Consider the following 20,482-nt stretch of genomic DNA (forward strand, 5'->3'; position numbering starts at 1 on the left):
GAGGATGAATTCTAGAATATCAGGTGAAAGAAGTAAAATGCAAGTCATATGACTGTTGGAGTCCTTATGACATTCCATTTTGTCTTCCAGAAGGAAAAATGATTCCTTGGACAATCATGCTGTAACACCCTTACTTCCTTTGTAGTCATGTCAGGCACTTTCTCATCAGATGAGATGGATAGAGAACACATTCCTTCAAATGTTATGTACAAATGCAAACTTTGTTGCTGTCACCTCCAAGGTTATTAGGGTATTTTACCAACACAAGCCCAAATCAAAGGAAGGGAAGGGAAGGCGGTTGCACACGGGATACACATTGCCATTTAGTGACTTCTAGTGTAAACCTACAACCGCTTGCCTGGAATGGATCCCTGATCCTTGTCACATAAATTGATGTGTGAAAAATATGACAGGATCCACTGTCAAACAAATGGCACAGAACATCTTCTATGGATATAAGCTGCCAAAATCTCCCTGCCAAATCTCCTGTCCCCAAGGGAAAGGTATCAAGTCTGAAAGACTGCTCTTTTCTGTTCTGTGCAGCACTTTTTTTTTCTTTTCTTTTTTTTTTTTTTCCCTGTATTGTGCAGTTCTCCTCAAACAATGGTGATTCATAAGTCATATTTCAGACCTTTTCTTCAGGACACATGGAGAACATCTATAGCTTTCTTTGACTACAATGCTGTTGAGCCTCAGGGCAAGTCTCAAGGCTACTGTCCTGATTGCTATTTGTTTCTCAACTTGTTGCAACAGACAAGTTCTATGAGGCCTCAAGAGAGACCCTACAGATGCCCTCCCCTTTGCAGTAGGTCTGATTCCTAAAGTATAACACTATTCCATAAGCCCCTTGTATTTACACAGCATCATGGATAGCGACATGCTGCACACACAGTAGCAATGCATAACAACATGAGCAATACTTCTTTTCCTCAAAAAAAGTCTAATATATGTTCTGTTTAAGCTGCTACCCTTCAACCTCTGCCCTCTGCTTCATAAGGTCTGAAGCTGCTGAACAGGTCAAGGTGCTCTTACAACTGCTATGACTAGTTTTGCTCTGTCAGTAACTCCTGAGCAACAATCTTTATTTAAGAAGTTCTTCTCAATTCTCATAGGCATTTCCTTAGTATCATTTAGCTTCTATCACTATTTAGCAGCTGCAACATGACTTCAGGCCCAGAGGCTTTGAAGCACTAATTATAGGTACAGCATTGCAGCACCTTTTAGTTCAGAAATAAGAATGGAAGACAAGAAGTTGGAGGAGTTAGTCTCTTTGCTATACTATTGTTATGCTTATATTACGCTACTTTGGCTGTTGTGTATTTAAAGTACTTCATACTTAACCAGAGAATGGCTGGTCATAGAAGCAAAAGCTGTGCTTATACCACCAGTGGCACAATCAGGCGTTGCCCTATCTGAGTCCACTTCTGCTTGAGCCTTCACCCTGCAGCAGCAGGCCTGAGGAGACACCATGTAGACCGCTTACCTTACCCCTACCCCCCACACTCTGCAGTCACCCTGATAAACTTTGGGTTACACCAGCACATGTGGAAGAGCTGTAATAGTTCAAGACCTGGGCAAGCCCTATCACCATCCTGGAGCCCGGCCTTAAACCAAGCACCAAACGTCCCAGCGAATAAGGGCAGGGCAGCAGATTAGGCCCCCATCCCCAGAAGAAACTCATCTTCAATAATTACCACACTCCTCCTCTATGCAGACACAAGGTTTAAGCACAGCTGGTTCCAATAATCCATTGGCTGTCAGTGACAAGAGCACTATATTTGCTCTGAAGTCAAAGGTGGGAGTGTGTTTGCTTCCCCCTGTTGCCAGGATGTGCAGCTTTTCTTTCTGAGAGCTGCCCTCCTCCAACTGCCGGATGGGCAGTAGCAGTCGCAGACCCCACAGCTAGAGCTCTGTCTGGGTCTCCAACAGGCCAAGGTAAGTAACACAGCTCAGTGTTGCAAAGTCTTTGGCACACTGACACCACTGCTACACGATCTTTGTCCCTGGGGTGCACTGCAGCCTGCCCTTGCTATGCTGTGCAGCTGTGGCAGTTGCAGTAGTGGAGGTCCCAGGTACTGGAAAGTGGTTTGAGTTCATAAACCACCTCTTGTAGAGAGCAGAGAGCTGCCTTGCTGAGCTGTGGGGTCTTTCTGTAGGAGTCCTAGAGTGAGAGGCCACTGAAGAACAGGCTGGGCCTGACTGGAAATCCTGTTTCCTCTAGTCCTCAGGAAGGAAGCTTCATCTGTAATTCAGTGCTGTTCCTCTTTAGGTAACCTCTCAGGTGAGGGCTTTTAAGTGACTGAGCAGTTAGAGGGTGTTGTCTTTTAGTGGACAATGCAGCACAGAGTTTGGTTTGAAGTGAGATGTGCAGGAATGTAAGGTCCCCCTGGGTGACCGGTAAGGACATTGATACTGCAGGCAGCTTCCTGGGGTCTGTGGCTGTGCATAGGGCTAAGGGTGCACTCCACAGCAGCTCTGAGGCATGGCAGTCTTGATTTTCAGTTAATTTGCAGGAATAAATTAGAATAGTGTTTCTGATATAAATTAGTGTTGCAGAAAGATCCACTTTTTTTTCTCCACATAAGAAATACTGCCTTATGAAAGTCTGATTCTAATGAAAACATTGAATATAGGGGGAAAAAAAAAAAGGCATGAAGTCCATGTTGCAGAAGGTCAAAATGCACAAAAGAAGCATGTAAGACTGCTGTCTCTTGAATCTTTTGAAATTTCTAGAGAAGCAGCATGGTTTTTAAAAATTATTAATACTATGGCTGTTAGTGTTTGGTGGTTTTATTTTTAATTTTTCCTAACCAACCAAGGGTACTGTATGATGACAGCAAGATTTAATTTAGTCTTGAAGATGGCCACAGAGGTAACTATATATTTTCTCTGACAGTTGCTGTAAATATTTTACATGGCTCTGAAAACATAGCCGGTTTTAAGGAAACAAGTGTAAAGTGTTTCAGAGAATCAGCAGCAATATTGATTACGTTTCAGTAATACCCTCCAAATGAGATTGCCTTTAGGATGGTATGAATGAAAGTTTCTAGTTGGTTACTAACAGATGGATGGGGAAACCTCTGTCTGTATCTGAGGTGCATGTTTATGTAGATTTGTAGGACAAATAAACAGTATTCTAGCCTCAATTTTCCTTTCAGTAGCATAAGATAAAGCTTAACAACATCAATAGTAGCTACTAACTTCTGTTATGAGTTATTTTCCACTGTTCTCCAGGGTAGTAATGCTGCTCTAGGGACTGTATTTTCTTTAGATAAATCCCTCAAAGCTGTATGCTGCGATGGATATATATGGAGAAGAAAATGCATGTGAATCACAAATAGGCATATAACAATAGAGAATTATCCCAGGCTAAAATCAGAAGTGATATTTAGCAGCAGTAAAACTTAGAGATAAGTAAATCAGTGTGAGGAAAGTGCACATGAGTAAAATGTTGTCAGCAGAGGTAGAAGTGTGGTATGACTTCAGATCAAGAAAAAAAATTATATATGTGTGTATATATATAGCCCGCATTTGCAGATTTCTTTTGGTTGTTTTCCCCTCAGTGCAAACAATACACCTTATTTTAGACTGCTTTGAGTCACATTGGTCAATGGACATTTATTCCAACACTAATGAAGTTTTACTTTGTGTAATGGGTTCTAAATTTGCTTTGAACAAAGGCCGTGAGGGTTAAGTGTGCTCTCTTATGTCCCTGAAGGGCTGTTGAGGCTTCACTGTTAGCAAGTGACTGGGACAAGGCTGATGCTGTAAGGTCTGGCCTGATTTGAGGACCCTGGCGTGCTCTGTTCATTCATCTGAAGTGCTCCCCTGCTATCCGGGGAAGGCAGCTTTTGCTCCTGGGCAGGAGGACCGGGAAAGGAAAGCTTAACCTTGGGTATGATCAGAATGACTGTTTTGTTTTTTTGCTGTACTCCAGGCTTTATGAGTAAGTACAGAGCTACCAGGCAACCTGTGTAATGTAACTCACATATTTACTCTTTTTCCTGCTTGTCAGCCCTCATTTTTTGCTGCCATGGTACCTCCTCTTCTTTGCCTTGAGCTTTGCCCAGCCAGCCAACCTACCTCTATTATTCTCCTTGCCTCCATTCTCACCTAGAGTCAGTTTTGCTATATCCATACCCAAATTTGAAATTTCTGGTGCCGTTACCTAGGTAACCTCATCCTCACATACTTTTACTACTAATACCTTTTCTCAGAAGCTCTGGCTCTGCAAAGCTTGGCTCCCACAAAGGTCCCCAGTGCTTCCCTCCAATTGTATGTGAAATTTAGCCATTTCTGACTCCCCCTTGACCGCTTGAGAGATCCATCCCTCCCTCACTATCTGCAACTTTTTTTCACTCCTTATAATGTTGGTCATGTTCAGCAATTTCTTATGTCACGTCCAGTAGCATTTCTGTTCAGTTAGCTAAACCTGAGGCTGAGGTTCAACCAACCTCTGGCTATTTGCTTTTCTAACAAAAGCAGAGGCGGCTTCACAGCCTCTCTGGGCAAAGAGTAGTAGTAGGTGCCTTATGAAGCTGAAAGGTAAATGGAGAGGCATTTACATAATAGATACCATAGCTTTAACACCACATTTAAATGGCTATAGCTTTCTCTGTTGAATCATTCAAAGATAGCCCTTGTTGAATGCTGTTTATTATGTTATTCCTAATTTGGAGGAACTGTTACCATACAGTTAATGCGTAAAATATACAATGAACAAATACAGTACTTTAACATACTCAGCAGCAAACTTGTGCTTTATCCCTGTCTCCCTAAAGCCAACATTACAAAGCCAGAGATCGATGTACAAATGATCCTTCAATACTCAGTGGAAAATCTTGGTCCATGAGCAGCTCTGAAATTTCACAATAAAAGTTCATCCATCTCTGATTAAAACTATAAAAATGCAATTAAGTTAAAAGCAAGCTTATGTCAAATTTCAGGGTAAGGTAGCTTGAAGTGGCCAAATGACTGTCTCTTGGATAATGATATCAAAATATTCCTTATGGAGAGGTAATATGTTACCTACCAGCTTCATTGTGAGTGGAGAATTTTAATTTATATTTCTTAATATTCACCTTTATTTAGGATAGAAAAATCTTGTTACTAAGCATGTCTGATCACTGGACCTGCCTATCTGTCCTGAGGGGGTGTGTTCACAGCCCATGGAGGCAAGCTTGACATGGCATTCTAACAAAGGCAGTCTTCTGAGTGGGAAAAGGTGGCTACCAACATTATATGGAGCTCAGAAAATGTGTTATAGGGATGGAAACTCTACTGTGATTTTTTTTCTTGTTTAGAAGTCTAAGATAGTTTCAAAAGGAAACAGTTTTCATAGACCTTTTAGATGGATCTATTTAGCTCTAAATTAAATAAGAGAAGTCTGTTTTTTGGTCTATATTATATTAATTGAATGGCATTTAAGATGAATCGTGCTGGCATAAGTTGTTACTCTGACTCTGTTTCAGGTAAATATCCTGTCTTTGAGATCACTGGGTACTTAGAGATGCATCACCTTTCTACTTGTGCTTTGCTTGATAACCAGCTCTGGAGCTATGCAAAACTTTCCCAGCAATTCCCCAAGGAGGAACACAAAAGCCCATATTTCACCTTCAAGCAGAGAGTTGGACTGAGGCCATCTCCAGCTCAGAAAAGTGCTTTTTGCTTACCCTCTTTCTACCTTATAAGAAGTAGAATAGGCATGAATTGTTGCAGAAAAGGAATACTCTGAAGATTTGGGCTATGAAAACAGTTCAATTCACACTGAAGTGTAAGAAGTTCTTAAAGTACTTAGTTTAGAATGGAGTATAAAAAGAAGATTATATTGATGTTTGTCACTGTTCTTTAGCAACCAGAATAACAAAAGCATCAATATGATATTGAGTTTCTACGGTACAAAACCGAGTATGTTATCTTCTGAAGTTAGTGGTGGCATAAAGAGGTTGGTATAAATGTCTAAGTGTAAATTAACAGGAGGTGTGTTTCCTGGCTCAAGAGCAATATTGATCACAAGTATCCTTTTCTGTTTACATCTGTGTGTGTGCAGAACCTCAGGGCAAAGAGCACAAAGCTGCTGGTGACTGAATCCCTGTGTTCACGTGTGTGTAGTATGCATGCTTCTGATCAGTTTTATTCTGACAGCAACTGCCTGCTTTCATAAAGGATGATGGGTCAGTCTGCTCTCAGTTGGAAGGTGTCAGTGCTATGTATTTCTGAGTGATCATAAAGCTTAACTGAAAAAACACAAACCCATATGTACATGAGTGTTGCTAAGAATTGCTATGAAAGTGGTCAGGCTTGAACTCATGCTTGCCTGGTGGTTTTTGCCTTCTCATTGGTAAGATTGTGATGTAGAAAAACAAGAGTTATGGTACCCAGAGCTAAGAAATATTTGTGAAAAGATTATACTGTCAGCCATCATCAATTATTAGGATTAAAACTTGATGCAAAAAATAATGCCTGTCCTAGAATCCCCTTGCTGATATCTTTGTTATATATAAATGGTGCTGCAAAAATATCATTCATCCACGGGCACTTAACTGACCTTGCCCTTTGCCTAAATCTACAATATATAATATATATAAACCTTTATAAACCAGACAATGCTCAATATGAATCCTCTCTGAAATATAGTCCATAAAATAGATATGAAGCAGGAATAAAAGCAATGCAACTAAAATATTTACAGTAAGTCATTAGGCCTATAATACCATTTTTTTAATGTGAAATGCTGAAACTGGCCTATAGTAATGAATGAAAGAATTATAGTAAGGTATATGATGTTCATGTCACTTTTATTCAATGCAATAAATTTAAATGAAATATATACTATCTGAATTGGTGTTTGCTATCTGAGCTTAAAAGAAACATGGTTTCCTATAATCCTCATGCTATATTGCTCCATTGTGCTTCTTTCTCATCACTTTTTCTACCCTTCTGATCATAAGTATCATGCACAGCTTCTTCTGGAGCCCTGCTGGTCAGTCTAAATTCCTAATTCCTTTCTGGATCAGGATGCAGGAATTGCTCTAAACCCCAGAAATCTTGATGAAAGTTCCCTCAAGTAGCTGTGTAGATGTCAGACTGCACATGGAGTTATTAACTTCTGCCCATCGCTCCTGCGGTATCTGATCAAATGTCTTGCCTGGCTGTGCTGAGGTGCTGCTGTCTGGATTCATCTTCTGTGCATGCATAGGAAGTCATGCTCTATCAGATGTGTTCACCTAGTTTAGTAACTGTTGCAAAGAGCTGGGTGTTGAGGGGGAAAGCTGTGGATTTTGAGAGCAGACGGTTCCAGCTGAATGAAAATACAGGTGCTACTGGTGAAGTGGATGTATTTGTCTCTACCAGATCTTTATGAGAACTTATTGTCCGGTAACTAGGTTATCAGACAATTACATAACTCCAATATAAACTAAAACTTAAACTGCTTAAAACAGCAAATTATGATGATTATCTTCTCAGCTAAATGGGAGTGTAGTAATAGCAAGTAACAGGGAGCATGCCCAGCACACCCAAGGCAGTGCTATGATGCTCAGGTCATAACTTCTGCAGTGCTTTGGAGAGCTGTGTTCAGAGACTTGCTCTGCCTAATGAGTGGGGCCAGCAAGGGAAAGAGATCTCTGCTTAGCTTTGTGAGATAGTGGGAGCAGGACCCTGCTGAAAAGCTTTTTCTTGAAAAGCAGAATTCTACAAGAATCTGTATTTGAAGCTAATCAAAATACAAAGTTATCGCAGGAAGAACAGCTTTGGAGAAACATAATTCTGATCACACTTCCAGAATTTGAAATAACTATTTTAAGTAATGTTGAAGCTACTTGATTTGTCAAGGTGAGAAATTGAAGACGTTGGTATTTGATTCCAGCGTCATTGTTTGTGTTCTTCAAGGTTTTACATAATTTTCCATGTCTTGTTTGTGCACCACAGTAAGTAGAAAATATACTTTATAGCATTTTGACAATATGTAAACAAATAGTTTTTGTATTTCTGAATAGAACTACATTTCTAATTATTCATCCCAACAGTGATGCTGATGTAAAGATTTGAAACTACAATACAGTCCAAATTCTCAAATGGTAAGTTTTGGAATGCTGTTTAGAATATAGTTTCTGTTTTACAAGAAAAAGTAGCTTTGTTTTAGGAATTAGATTAAGCACATTAAATTTGCACAAAGTAACACAGATTAATCCCAGGCTATAGATGTAAATGAGCCTAGGGGAACTTCTTAGCTTCCAGGGCTTTTCTGAGGTTGTTTTTCCATATTAATGCACTGTGATCTAGAAAGGAAGAGAATGGCATCCAAACTAAATGCCTTCTGTTCTATCATCTTGTAGGTAATAAAAACAGGACTAGAGAATTTGGGGGTAAAGTCAGGTTTTTACTAGTGATTACAGTTCATTCCTCTATAGGCTTCTCTTTTGATGGGTGTTTCCTGGGGGTGATAGAGATCCCTTGAAGAGGTCAGGGCTGGAACACTGCTGTTTGTGTCTCTGAACACAAACTTGTTTTGCTGTCAGGGTTAAGAAACATAACTATTCTTAGTTTGCTTTATGGGCAGAGGGGTCTGAGACATAAAGTTACTCTGCATAATTCACAGGGACTCCTGAATGTAGGCTCTTGACAACTTGCAACCCAGTGATCTAACAAGATGTCAGTTGTCCCTCTGTTCAGGCCTGCAACATGGGGATGAAATTAGACTCAGAGTCCTGAGTTGACATGAAATTGTTGAGCAGCTTTCCTCCCCATAATATGGCAGTAATACACATCTACTTCATTATATATGGCTGTAAATATGTGAATAGAAGCTGCCAGAGCTATACTAGCTGAATACCTGACAACGTAACCACAAACTTTTGAGGTGATGCTCTCAGATTGTCGTGTGTGTTCTGCATCAATTTAGAGTCCAAAATGCAGGACTACTCTTTTGTTTCCCAGGCATCGCACTTTCACTATCCAGTGCATATGATCCACACATTACCAAAACCAAGCATTACTTATGGAAGACTGTGCTCCTACTTCTGATAGTACCCCCAGAGTCTCAATTTGCTGCATCAATGCTTTTGATACAATATACAAAACTTTACACAAGGAGCAAAATGCATACGTACTTGATTGCCATACTTACAGATTTCATAACATGAGCTGAATAGAAGAAAGACCACTGCAGAGCAAAAGAGTATGGCTTGCGTTGGTCTTTGGCAAATCTAAAACTTTAACTCTCAATTATTGAAAGACAGCATTGCTGAAGTTCACTGTGGACAGTGATTTTCTGTAATCATTGGAATAGATCCTTAGAAAGAATAATGCATTAGGCAATTGTAAGCCTGAAAGTTGGGAATTAGAAACAAAGGGTGTAGGAAACCTATTTTAGAGCTTCAGAAGAGAAAGCATCCATGATCCTAATGTTTTCTTTGCAACTTATTATCACTTAAACACAAGTACAATATTAAAATGAACTTAGAAACTTCTCAACTTCCTCTGCTGGCATTCTGCCTGAATTTATAGGAGTCTCTGTACATTTGAAGTGTTCCCAGTAATCACAGGGGACTAACCAATGCCAATTTGGAAATGAAGTTCTCTTTACAAGCTCATTCATTCTTTACCCCCTGCTCAGAGAAAAATTTCTGCAACAACCCAGCCACCAACATCAGACAGAATAGTTGGGTAGTCTGCATAAAGCATCAAAAATAAGATGAAATCTTTTCATTGCAAGTGAAAGATGAATCTTGCTCATATGCTGGGCAGGTATCAGATGCACTGAGTGCCATTCAGTATGAGAAATAACACTTTCTATTTTAATTAGAAGACCTCATTTTTATGAATTTACAAAGTTGCAATTTGAAAAAAAAAAAAAAAATAAATCCAGAATGACTTATTTGAAAGGAGACTTGGAGGAATTAACAAGATGCTTGGGAAAGCAATAAAAGATGATATTGGAAGGTATCATTGTTTTTAAGAACAGTTCAATTTTTTTCTGTGCCAGAAATGAATAGCCTGGTAGCTTCTTTTAGCATCGTGTTCTGACAGAAAAGGTGGCTGAAAAGATGAGGGAACAAAAAAAAATTGCCCCTAAGGCTACTTGAATCCTTCATAAAGACAACAAACAATGTAACAATTTAATTCAGTGAAAAGATTGTAATCGTAGCATTTTTGTTTCAGAATACATAAGTACAAGATAGTAATGTTATAGAATAATTATAGAATAGAATTTGTATCTTAAAATGAATAGACTGGATTAACAATTTTAAATGCATTATGTATTTTGTTGCAACAGCTATATCCAGATAGTAATATATTTTGATGAGGTCTGTTGCAGAATAATGTTAAGGACCTGATCTAGAAGTTGTTCCTTTATTGAGTGTACGATTGGGGCTGCCTTTATCTAGAGCCCCTTTATATAGAATAGGCATGACATTCATGCTTAACCGTCTTCCTCAGAGGAAGTGACAACAGTGTAATAATAACCTTGAGCTTTCTCTTTCAATGGGATTGTGGAAAGAATGAATGTCTAATACTAGAAAACAAACAAAACCCACGCAGGATTACCTAATAAGTTTTTTATTGGTATGGTACTTAAAAATCTTATAGTGAAAAGGCACAAATCTTCCTGCTTTCATGATTTTGAAGTAGCCAAGATGCTACTTTAGCAGGTCAGACACTTCCAACATTTATTCCAGTGCTGGGAATAAACTGGGAGAACATGGTGCCTCCTTTTGCACCCAGCCATACCTGCAGGGAAACAGAAGACTGCAGCAGGGACAGCTGAGATGTCTGAAGCTGCCTGCCTTTGAACTAAAAAGCAAATTGTTATGAAATAGCCTACACTGTCCTAAGGACAAGTAGATCCTCTTTGTGAGTGCAATTGGGATCACAAAGGGCAAGACATTCTTCAGACCTTCCTATGATGTGTTATGTTCTCTACCAGACATGCTAGGTTTCTTTTCCTAGCCCTGTGTTGTTCCCCTCCCACATTGAAGGTTTTCAAGATTTTAAGGAGAGGTATTTAGGAATGACAAAGTCTTCTAAAGTGTTCTCCCAGTGTCTGACAGGCAGTTGGGATTAAAACAAAGTAAACTGTGTAAATTTGATAACCTGGTATAGGACTCTTCTGCTGTGAACAGTCATTGAGCTTCTAGTTTGTAGTCAGTACTTAATTATGATCAACAAAATAAAGGCACCAGACTAAAGAAGCAGGAGAAGCTGCATCCAGTATGATTGCCTGTGATGGGGATTGGCATTCAGTGACCCTGGAAGGGCCATCCAAAGAAGATCAAAGCAGGTATAATTAAAATATAATTTGGCTGGAGAAATTAGTCTCAACAATGACACAGAAAAGTTATTGGTGCTTGAAATTTCTGTTAATTCTACCAATGTGTTGGCATTAAAAGACATGTTGGTGATAAATCCATAACATTCAAATTTGCTGAGCTTACATAAGTTCATTAAAAATGATAGGTTCATAGTGGTTTTATGGTAGTAGCAATTTGATATGCAGGAAACTTATTAAAAGAGATGACAGCCAAGACGGATTTCTGTAACAAAATCAGAATTAAGTCTTGACTTTATTTACATGCCTATCTTAAATAGAAATGCTTCTATCATCCATTTGCTAGCAATCATAAGACTAAAAAAAGATGCAGGAGTAATCTGAAAAAAAAAAAAAACACACTGCAACAGTATTGTCTCTGGAGCGAAACAAAGTTGGTACTGGAATGACCTTTAGAGGAAAATCTGTAAGGCTGTGTAATCAGATTGTCAGATTTTACCATGAGATCAGAGGCTTGTATTTATATGCTCGGGTAGGTGTTCATGTAATGATTTGGTTTATTAGCCTATGACAATACTGAAAATTGTTCATGAAAATAAAGTGTACATACAGAACAAAAAATAGTTGTAAAAGTCTGTTGTTCAAAAACCCATTATAACTTGTGAAGAGGACTTGTTTATAACTATTGCTTCTAATTTTTTAATGATTAAATGTCCTAATAAGAAAAAAAAAAACAAACAACCAACCAAACCCACCAATATTCTGGCTTGCTACCCAAAACAAAATAATCTTATGTATTCTAAAGGACTGAGGTGATTATCAAAGTTGTGAAGGGTGTAAAGAGATGTTCTTTCAATGAACTATATTAAAATGACCATTTTTACCTCATGAAACCATAACATTCCTCAGCATACAAGTGAAACAAGTCATTGGAAGAGTGAAGAGCAGAGCTCTTCAGAGCTTCAGAGTGGAGAGTTTAAGAGCTTGTCTTAAATTCAAATGGAACCAAACTGAAGTGCCTGGCATTAAACTAACACATTATGGATAATGTGTGTGGCCTAATGTCATTCTCTTTACTTAATGAGCAACCACAAAGTTTTAGCAGATTTTTTTAATTGTTTACATGCCTGTAAATAACTCCTCAGAAAACTACAGTCCTATATAACTGATTGGAAAAGGGATATGCGTTCTCTTCTTGTTGTTCTCAGCTAGACTGCTTAGTGACTCAACAGAGACCTCAGGAAAGTCAGGTAGAAGTTTAGTGTATTGGCTAAAGTAGTGTTATGTTCCTGCTTTAGTGCAGCTTCATTAAAGCTTGTGGTGTGTCTAACAGTGTGTTGCATTGCACGGTATAAAGATCTTTGGAGGACACAGTGAATTGATGCTTCCAGTTTCTAGTTTCCTAGTCAGATCCTTATCTTCACTATGGAATTGATCGAAAGTCCAAGTTCATTCAGTTCAGTCATACTCAGCTAGTCATCCTCTAGAAAAAAAAAGTATCCGGTTACTTGTTAGTGGCCCTCTATTTCCTTTAATTCTCCATTCCTCTTAGTGCAGTCTGACATTTTTTGGTTGAGATGCTGAAAGAAGTTTGTGCCTTCACTGTGTAGTTCTCTTAATTGGACTCCCACTGCAGTCTTGCCTACCTCTTTACAATATGTTGCTTGTCCTAGAGAAAACATGCATATGTTTTCTCCTGTGCACAGGAATCATCCTCCCTGTTTTAAGTTTTCTTGTCCTTTGTTACTCCCTATCACGCTAAAAACAAATCAAACGACAACAACAAAAAACAGCTCACTGAATTCAAGTCTCTTCTTTATGGACAAGAACTTGTTGAAATTCTCTCTCTCTGAATATTTTCTGGGCTTTTTGTTTTCTGAAGTGTTTTCCTTAAATCTTAGGAAGACCATCCTAAACAGAGTCAAGGAAATGCTATGTATACCGTAAATGAATGTCTAATGATTTGGAAACCACCTAATTCATTTGATATCTACTGTTCCCTACAGAACTGTTAGTTGGAAAACAAATTGCTTCATTTGTGAGGCAGTACTTTGCAGTTCAGTGGTTTTCAACATGTGACCTATAAGTGTTTTGGGGAAATGGGTAATAATAAATTATGAAAGAAAGGTAAATAAAGCAAATAAGTTTCCTAGAATATCAAATTTGATGTACCTCTCCTGGAAAGGTGCTGAAGTCTGGAATTCAAAAAAGTGGCTATTTTGATTATAGTCTTTCATTTTAAACCCTTTCAACAGAATTTTAAGCTGGTTAGACCTACTTGGATAGATTCTTTCAGTGCTGATTTTCAGCACTGAAAATGTGGTCATCCCCAGAGTCCATTTCATGCATTTTTAAATGACTAAACTCCCATGAAATCTACTAATTGTAGTTGGTTGAGCCTGTGGAGCTAGAAGGCTTCCTGGGTGTAGTTGTGGCTTCAGAATGAGCTGGATAGCTTTGGAAGACTCTGGAACAGCAGTATGGGCCCAAGCCAAGTTACAGTGTTTGTACTGATATTTGAAGTACAACTCTGTTTCATTTTCTTTGGGTTCACTTGATGTCTTTGTATCTTCATCTTTACCGTGATTGCATCTCTCTATGCAACTATAATTTAGATTTGACTCGTCTAACTTTTCTCCAGTTGAAACTACTTACCCAGTCTGCCTTTTTAAGCAATGGAGGAATGTAGCAAGTTTTCTTAGAAATGCACTTTAGGATAGAAACATTTGTCATCTATTCTTTTGACTAAAGGAAGTATAGGTCTATCATACATAGTGCACTGAGGATCAGGTGAGATAAATCCCAATCACAACCAATTATTTTTTTCTGAGAAAGGTATGTGGGAAGAAAATCCTACTGAACACTATAGCATTGCTCTTGATTATCCAGTGAGGTTTTCAGCATAAAATTTGAGGTGGCAGGGAGGAAATCCCACACCCACCCTTCTAGCTCTTTTTGACTAAGAAGTAAGTCAATAGAATCCTGACATAAAATTAATTTGCTATTAACATTGTTATATAGAAATACTAATTACAAGTATATCATTATTAATTATGTAACTTTTGCTATAATTCAAATCATTCTTGCATTCATCACTTAAGTTGGAAAAAACCTCTAAGACCAAGTCCAATCATTAACCTAGCACTGTCACATACTTTATTTTTGAACTGTTCTTTTCTTTAGTGTATTATTAAATTTGTTCTTATCTGTGGTAGCTCTTTAAGAGGAAGAAATACAAATCATTTTTTTATTTAAACATTGCAGCTGGAGAGCTATCAAGATCTACGGTTACTGTCTGTGAAGGTTTGTTGCACCTTCTCTCTCCACTTCATAACTTTCTGAAACGTGCAGGCTCCAGGCGCCAATCTTATAGTCTAGGCTCTGACCCTGATGTGTTTTTGTTTTTCAGAATCTGAAAATAGCAGACAAGTCTCTTCTCACTTTGAGAACTTCAACATTAAGCAGAACCCCAGCACACTGTAAACACTGTCATTGCCAGAAGGAGAATTGTTAATAGATCTCATAAGTGATCTGCATCATGCCTCATCCTCCAGTGAGAGGTATCTGTTGCTGCACCTGTACATACATGCCACATAGCTACAGACAGTAGCTGTGTGCAACAGGATTAAATTCTTTTGTTCTGCAAACAATGGATTTTATCAACTGAATTAAACGTTTTCTTCCATCTGACATCTTTCTTGGAGAACTTAGTGCACCTGTATGTTTTAGTAACCATTGTTCACAAGGAAATACCAATACACAGAACTTGATAGAGTGGAAATGGGGTCAAAAGAAACCCCATGGGTAGAACACTTTCTCACAAACATGTAACACTTGTTGTGTATTCCTTGATGGTTTGTTTCCAAATCTGAATTTATGAACATGAAATTCAAATTCAAATCAGGAGAAATGCTGTGCTATCAGGAACTGTCTAGGATATTATTAGTATACTCATTCCTGTTTTTATCTAGCTGCTCTGGGATGAGGTGAAAGTGGAAGGGCAAGTATAGAAAGAGATGTACTGTGTACTGACAGTGTACTTACACTGAGACATAAATTCTTTACTGCAGGAACTATAACCTGAAGTCTGTTTCTCAGTGTTATAGCCTGTTAAGATATAAAGATATATTAGGGTCTGCATATACAATGGTTAAAATACCTCTTTAAATTTCGTTCGTAGGTCATTAGTGGTCATATTAAGACCAGAATGTTTTCAAGGCTAATGAAATACAGGAAGGATAATCCAAGCCAAGAAAATATAAGTACAGAATGGAAGACCCACTAAATATTGTCCAATCATGCTAAATGGAATGAGACTGGGCTTTCACCAAAATAAGTTGATAGATCTGTCCCACTCTTTCCAAAGATTCTGATCCCCCAGTGAAGTCTTCATTTCAATATCCCTACAATGATATCCCTACAAAACTTTCTGTTCACTTAAATATGGTTAAAACAAGTTTTTTTTTTTTTAATTTAAGCTGAACTCCCACTTCCCTTCTGTCGAAAATTAGCTCAGCAGGCTCACAGTTACCAAAATGCCATGATCTAGAGTAAGAAATGGATCTGTGATTCCTCTCTAATGATAGAGCTTAAGGAAGTGGAATACCTAGTGACAGCTGCTATATGAAAATAATCAGCCTTCAATCAGTGGGAATGATCTCACAGCAGGCTTCTATTATTCAATAGCAAATGTTTAGAATAAAAACTTTATTGGTGCAGAAAGGAAAAAGAATTAAGCAATAAATAGCTTGTCAGAAACCCCATAGCAAGTTTGATTAGGGTTGCACTATTACATACTCTAGAGACGGAGAATAATAGTTGCGATTTTTTCATCTGAGACTGGAGCACGTTGCCATCCCTGTTGATTTCTTTTTTTCATAAATGCTCAATAATAGGAAATGAATTATTTATGAAAATACAAACTTGTAATGCTGACCTGCAACTTCAATACACCATTAAAAACTCAGCAATTTTAGCACAAAAAAATTAACAAGCTCCTGTACTTTTACTGAAAGTTGCAGATTTGCTGCTGAGAGTTGTTGATGCCTCTATATCAACCCATAGTTATTGTAATGGGTTTATCAGAGGCAATAATAAATACAACAAAACAGATGATGGTATAGAACTGGACATTTACAATGCATGTTTTTGCAATAGCATTACAGATAGTCTTTCTAAAGTAAACTCATATTAATGCACCTTAAGTGCCTAAAAAAAAAAAAACAAAAAAAACAACGCAAAGCAAGTTAGATTCTGTGGTATTGCTCATCATCTTGCAACATCATTTTAGGTGAATTTACAACAAGAAAGGATGAATTAAGACCTGATCTAAAAGATAATTATCTTGTACGGGATATAGAGTATCCTTTATTGCCTGTTTGACCAAGTAGCTAATACAGAAAGAGTGAGTGTGTGGGAATAAATTGATTGCATTCTTTAACTCTCTTATATTTTGAAAAAGTAATAAAGGTAATGGCAAATGAGTGAATGGAAAAATAAGATTTTCCCACCTTTTTTTCAATTCTTTTTCAGTAACCACTAGACGCATTTCCCTAATCATTATCGTCCCAGATCACAGAGTCCTCCTTTATGCATGCTGGAGAGACTTACTACTTGTAAACACTAAGATACAGTTTGGAAAAACAGGTTGTTGGTTAAAATGCCATGTCTGCTGAACCTCACTGAACTCTTTGGTAGAATTAAGACTAGATGTTATCCCAAAAATTATTGTAGAACGTACATCATGACACTTATGAATGCATGTTCAGATATTACTGGACTAAAGATATGGTGGCTTCAATTGCTTTTTTCAGAAAGCATATCCTTCACAAAGAAACATTTACTGCAGTAAAATATACGCTATTTAAGAGTTGGTTCTTTGTCTTATTAACTTTGTCTTGTTTCAGCAAAACAATTGTGCTTTAACAAACTGCATGAAATATTTCTTATGATTCTGTCTAATCACTTGATTCTAGACAAGAACAACTGTAGTCAGGCTGACTCCCAGTGAGTGCTTTTGAAGAAAGATTTTATTTACTGAGTAGCCCTGTTGTGGCTCTGGAATTAAAAAAGGAGGGTGGAAAGGGAGAGCTGGTTCCCTTACAACCTCCATAATGCTCCTTCCATAAAACCTATCTAAACCTGACTTCTTCATATGAGAAGACAAATGTTCTCATTCTATAGTACTGTTCGAACTGTTTCACTGATCACAACCAAACAACAAAAATTAAACTCTGCTGATTTTTTGACTACAGCAATTGTATTTAAGTTGAGGGTGTTTGGATGCCACTCAGGGAAGACATGTCCCAGAGCATTTTGTAACAAAATACATTAGTACATTCTGTTTCTTATTTCAGATGATGAGTTGCCTGAAGGAGGATAAATGGCTCATAAAGTTCTCAATGGTCTAAAAGCAGGACCATCTGTTGAAGTCATCAGTGACTTTGTGGCTAAGTTTAGCAGCTGGGAAACCTTCAACTCGTCAGCTCTTCTTTAATCAGGTAGGCATCTCTGAAGTCAGTAGGAATTATCATAATAGATTCTCAAAGAGCTGAAACGATAAGAGCCTTCCCCATTTGGAAATGATATCCATATTTCAGCTCATTTCCATACACAGAGTTTTGTTTTTTTAAGTACCTGGCAGTCATGCTAAAACTGCTACACATCTGCTCATATTGTTCAGAGATGTCAGAATACTATAAAGTGATAAAGATCCACTGGACCCTTAGTTATGATACAGCTGATAAATTTGAGTACTCAGATTTGTATATGTACTTGTGATTATTATTACTTTTGAATTTTATCATGCTTGGGAAGACATGAAGGTCCAGGGACAAAGGTAGGAGCTAAGGTTTTGCTGGAGCAAAAGGAGAGAGTGTTTTTCATGAGAACAACTAAGATCACAAAGTTCTGGTTTCTGTTTCTGCTTGGCATGTAGAAATACTATCATGTATGATTAAATCTATGTATTTTTTGGTTGAATTATGGACTTGAAGTCACATGTAAACTCTTTAGGCACTATGTGGGGAAAGTTTGGTGAATCAGAGTGGAACATACGGTAATGGATGCTGAGTGTAGGTTGTTTTAGCTATTCACTAAGGAAATGATGAGGATTGGGGTGTCTTAAATCTACCTTCCTGGAGAGGTGGATTGCATACAACTGTAATGATGTATATTTCTGACCCAGAACTCTCCTCAAAATGTAGTAACCTGATCCATTACTTTTGAAATATATTTCAGGAAATTGGGGAAAAGAGGGAAGCAGTCATTCTTGCAAAAGATCTCAGCTATTCTTTTCAGTAGCTTCAGAGAATAAATTATTCATTTAAATAGTTATTAAAAATAAATAAAATCCCCTGCTTTACCTGACTAGATTTAAACATAGAACTCTTACTTTCTAAACCTCAGTGTTGGATAAAAATGTAAGTGACAACAGTTGTTGAATAATACATTTTATCTCTTCATGCATTTGTCACTATTTTTTATGACTTGCTCAAATACATGGCAAATCAGAGTTTGTACTTTACCACTGTGTAACTTGTATATTGTGTACCTGGTAGCTGTACAACACAAATCCCCATCAAAATGTTGGCAATGGAGTTTCAAAGGAGTTAAGATGCAAAATTATAACACCTTGATGCTTTGATAACATAAATCTCTTCATATAAGTGAAAGATTTTGATGTTGGTGAACAAAGTGTGTGATCCGTTCAGCAACAGCAATTATGTTAGAAACTACTGTAGGCTGCAAACCCATCTTGTGGGATTTCTTGGTTTGAAAATAGCCATCCCTCCCAGAGTGAGACGAGGAAGCCACAAGACAACATACAGATAGTTAAGAGATCTCGACTGCCCAACAGATAGGAATATCCTGGGAAATAAAATGAGATACAGAGACCCTGATAGACCAGTTCTATGCTTTTTTCACGTTTCTCAGAAGGAAAAAAAAAAAAATCTTAGAAATTCTTGCTCATATCTATTGCTGAAGTTTTAAGATTGTTTGGAAACAGGCCTTAGGGCAAAAAAACCCTTAAAGATTTGTAAGCCCATGCTCTTTTCTTGCTGCAGTCAGCTGTTTTCTCAAAAGCTTTATTCAGAGGGTTAACTGGCTGCTATACTCTGTATCTGTCAGGGATGAGTGTATCACATAAAGGGGTGAGTCACTGATTATTTTAGCTTTCTTTCTCTTCTCACTCAGCAAGAGGCAGGAATGCTGAAATACTAATTCAAAACGTTGCTCAGTATCTTCTTTCCACATACAAGTATTTTCTTTCCATGTGGAGCAGTTCCTATGAAAGACTTGATTAGCATTTACTTTAGCCTCCTGGTGCAAAGTGCAGGGCAGTTGAGGGAAGATTCTGGTTCCTTAATCATCCAGGCAGTCATGTGTTAAGGACTTGCCATGCTGGCTTATGAACAAGAAAAATGACAGAGGTGGGGAAAAAAGGTTTGGGATAGTCATAGTTCACATTGATACAGCGGTGCACACCCAGTCCTTGGAAAAGGGAAGCACTCCACAGTATACTGCTGAAGAAGTCACCAGCTTATATTAAAATCACAGCTCACTGTACCTTTGTAAGGTACCAGCTCCTGCCTGACACAGCTTTTTTAGATGCCTAAGTGGTGGCATGATGCAGAGATATCCCTTAAAGATAAGTCAACGTGCTACAACCATCACAGCAAAGCAGCTGATCAGCAGTGACTTATTTATCTGACATGCATCAATACCTTAACTGTTGTAGGGCCAAGTAATGGTTACTCTTGTTTTATAAGTTACATGGAAGCATGTTACAAATTGGTCAAAATAATCCTATCTAATTACCATCATCCCTTTTAAAGTGTTCTTGACGTCAGTACTTCCATGCCTTCTTCCTATTTATTCAATGTTCTCCACACTATATAGTTTTCCTGTCATGTGTAGAGTCAAGAAGTCAGACTCCTTTCAGCGTTGTGTGGTCCTATCCCCTGCTGAATGCCAGCACAGCTGCTAGCCCTCAGAGCTGTGAGTGACCTTTGGCTGCTAAATGTTTGACAGAGATGAGGAAGTGAGGGTACAGTTGGGAGCGGCTTAGTCTGGCAGGGCATAGATGTTACTTGATGGGAGTTAGGCTGCATTGTTGAACTGGCCTGTAAAAATCATCCTCCATATGGAGGGCATTGAATCATCAGAGTGAACTCAGTGCCTAGGAGGCCAGCTAGCATATCAGGGACCAAG

This window comes from Cygnus atratus, chromosome Z (assembly GCF_013377495.2).
Source record: "Cygnus atratus isolate AKBS03 ecotype Queensland, Australia chromosome Z, CAtr_DNAZoo_HiC_assembly, whole genome shotgun sequence".
Classification (NCBI taxonomy): Eukaryota; Metazoa; Chordata; class Aves; order Anseriformes; family Anatidae; genus Cygnus; species Cygnus atratus.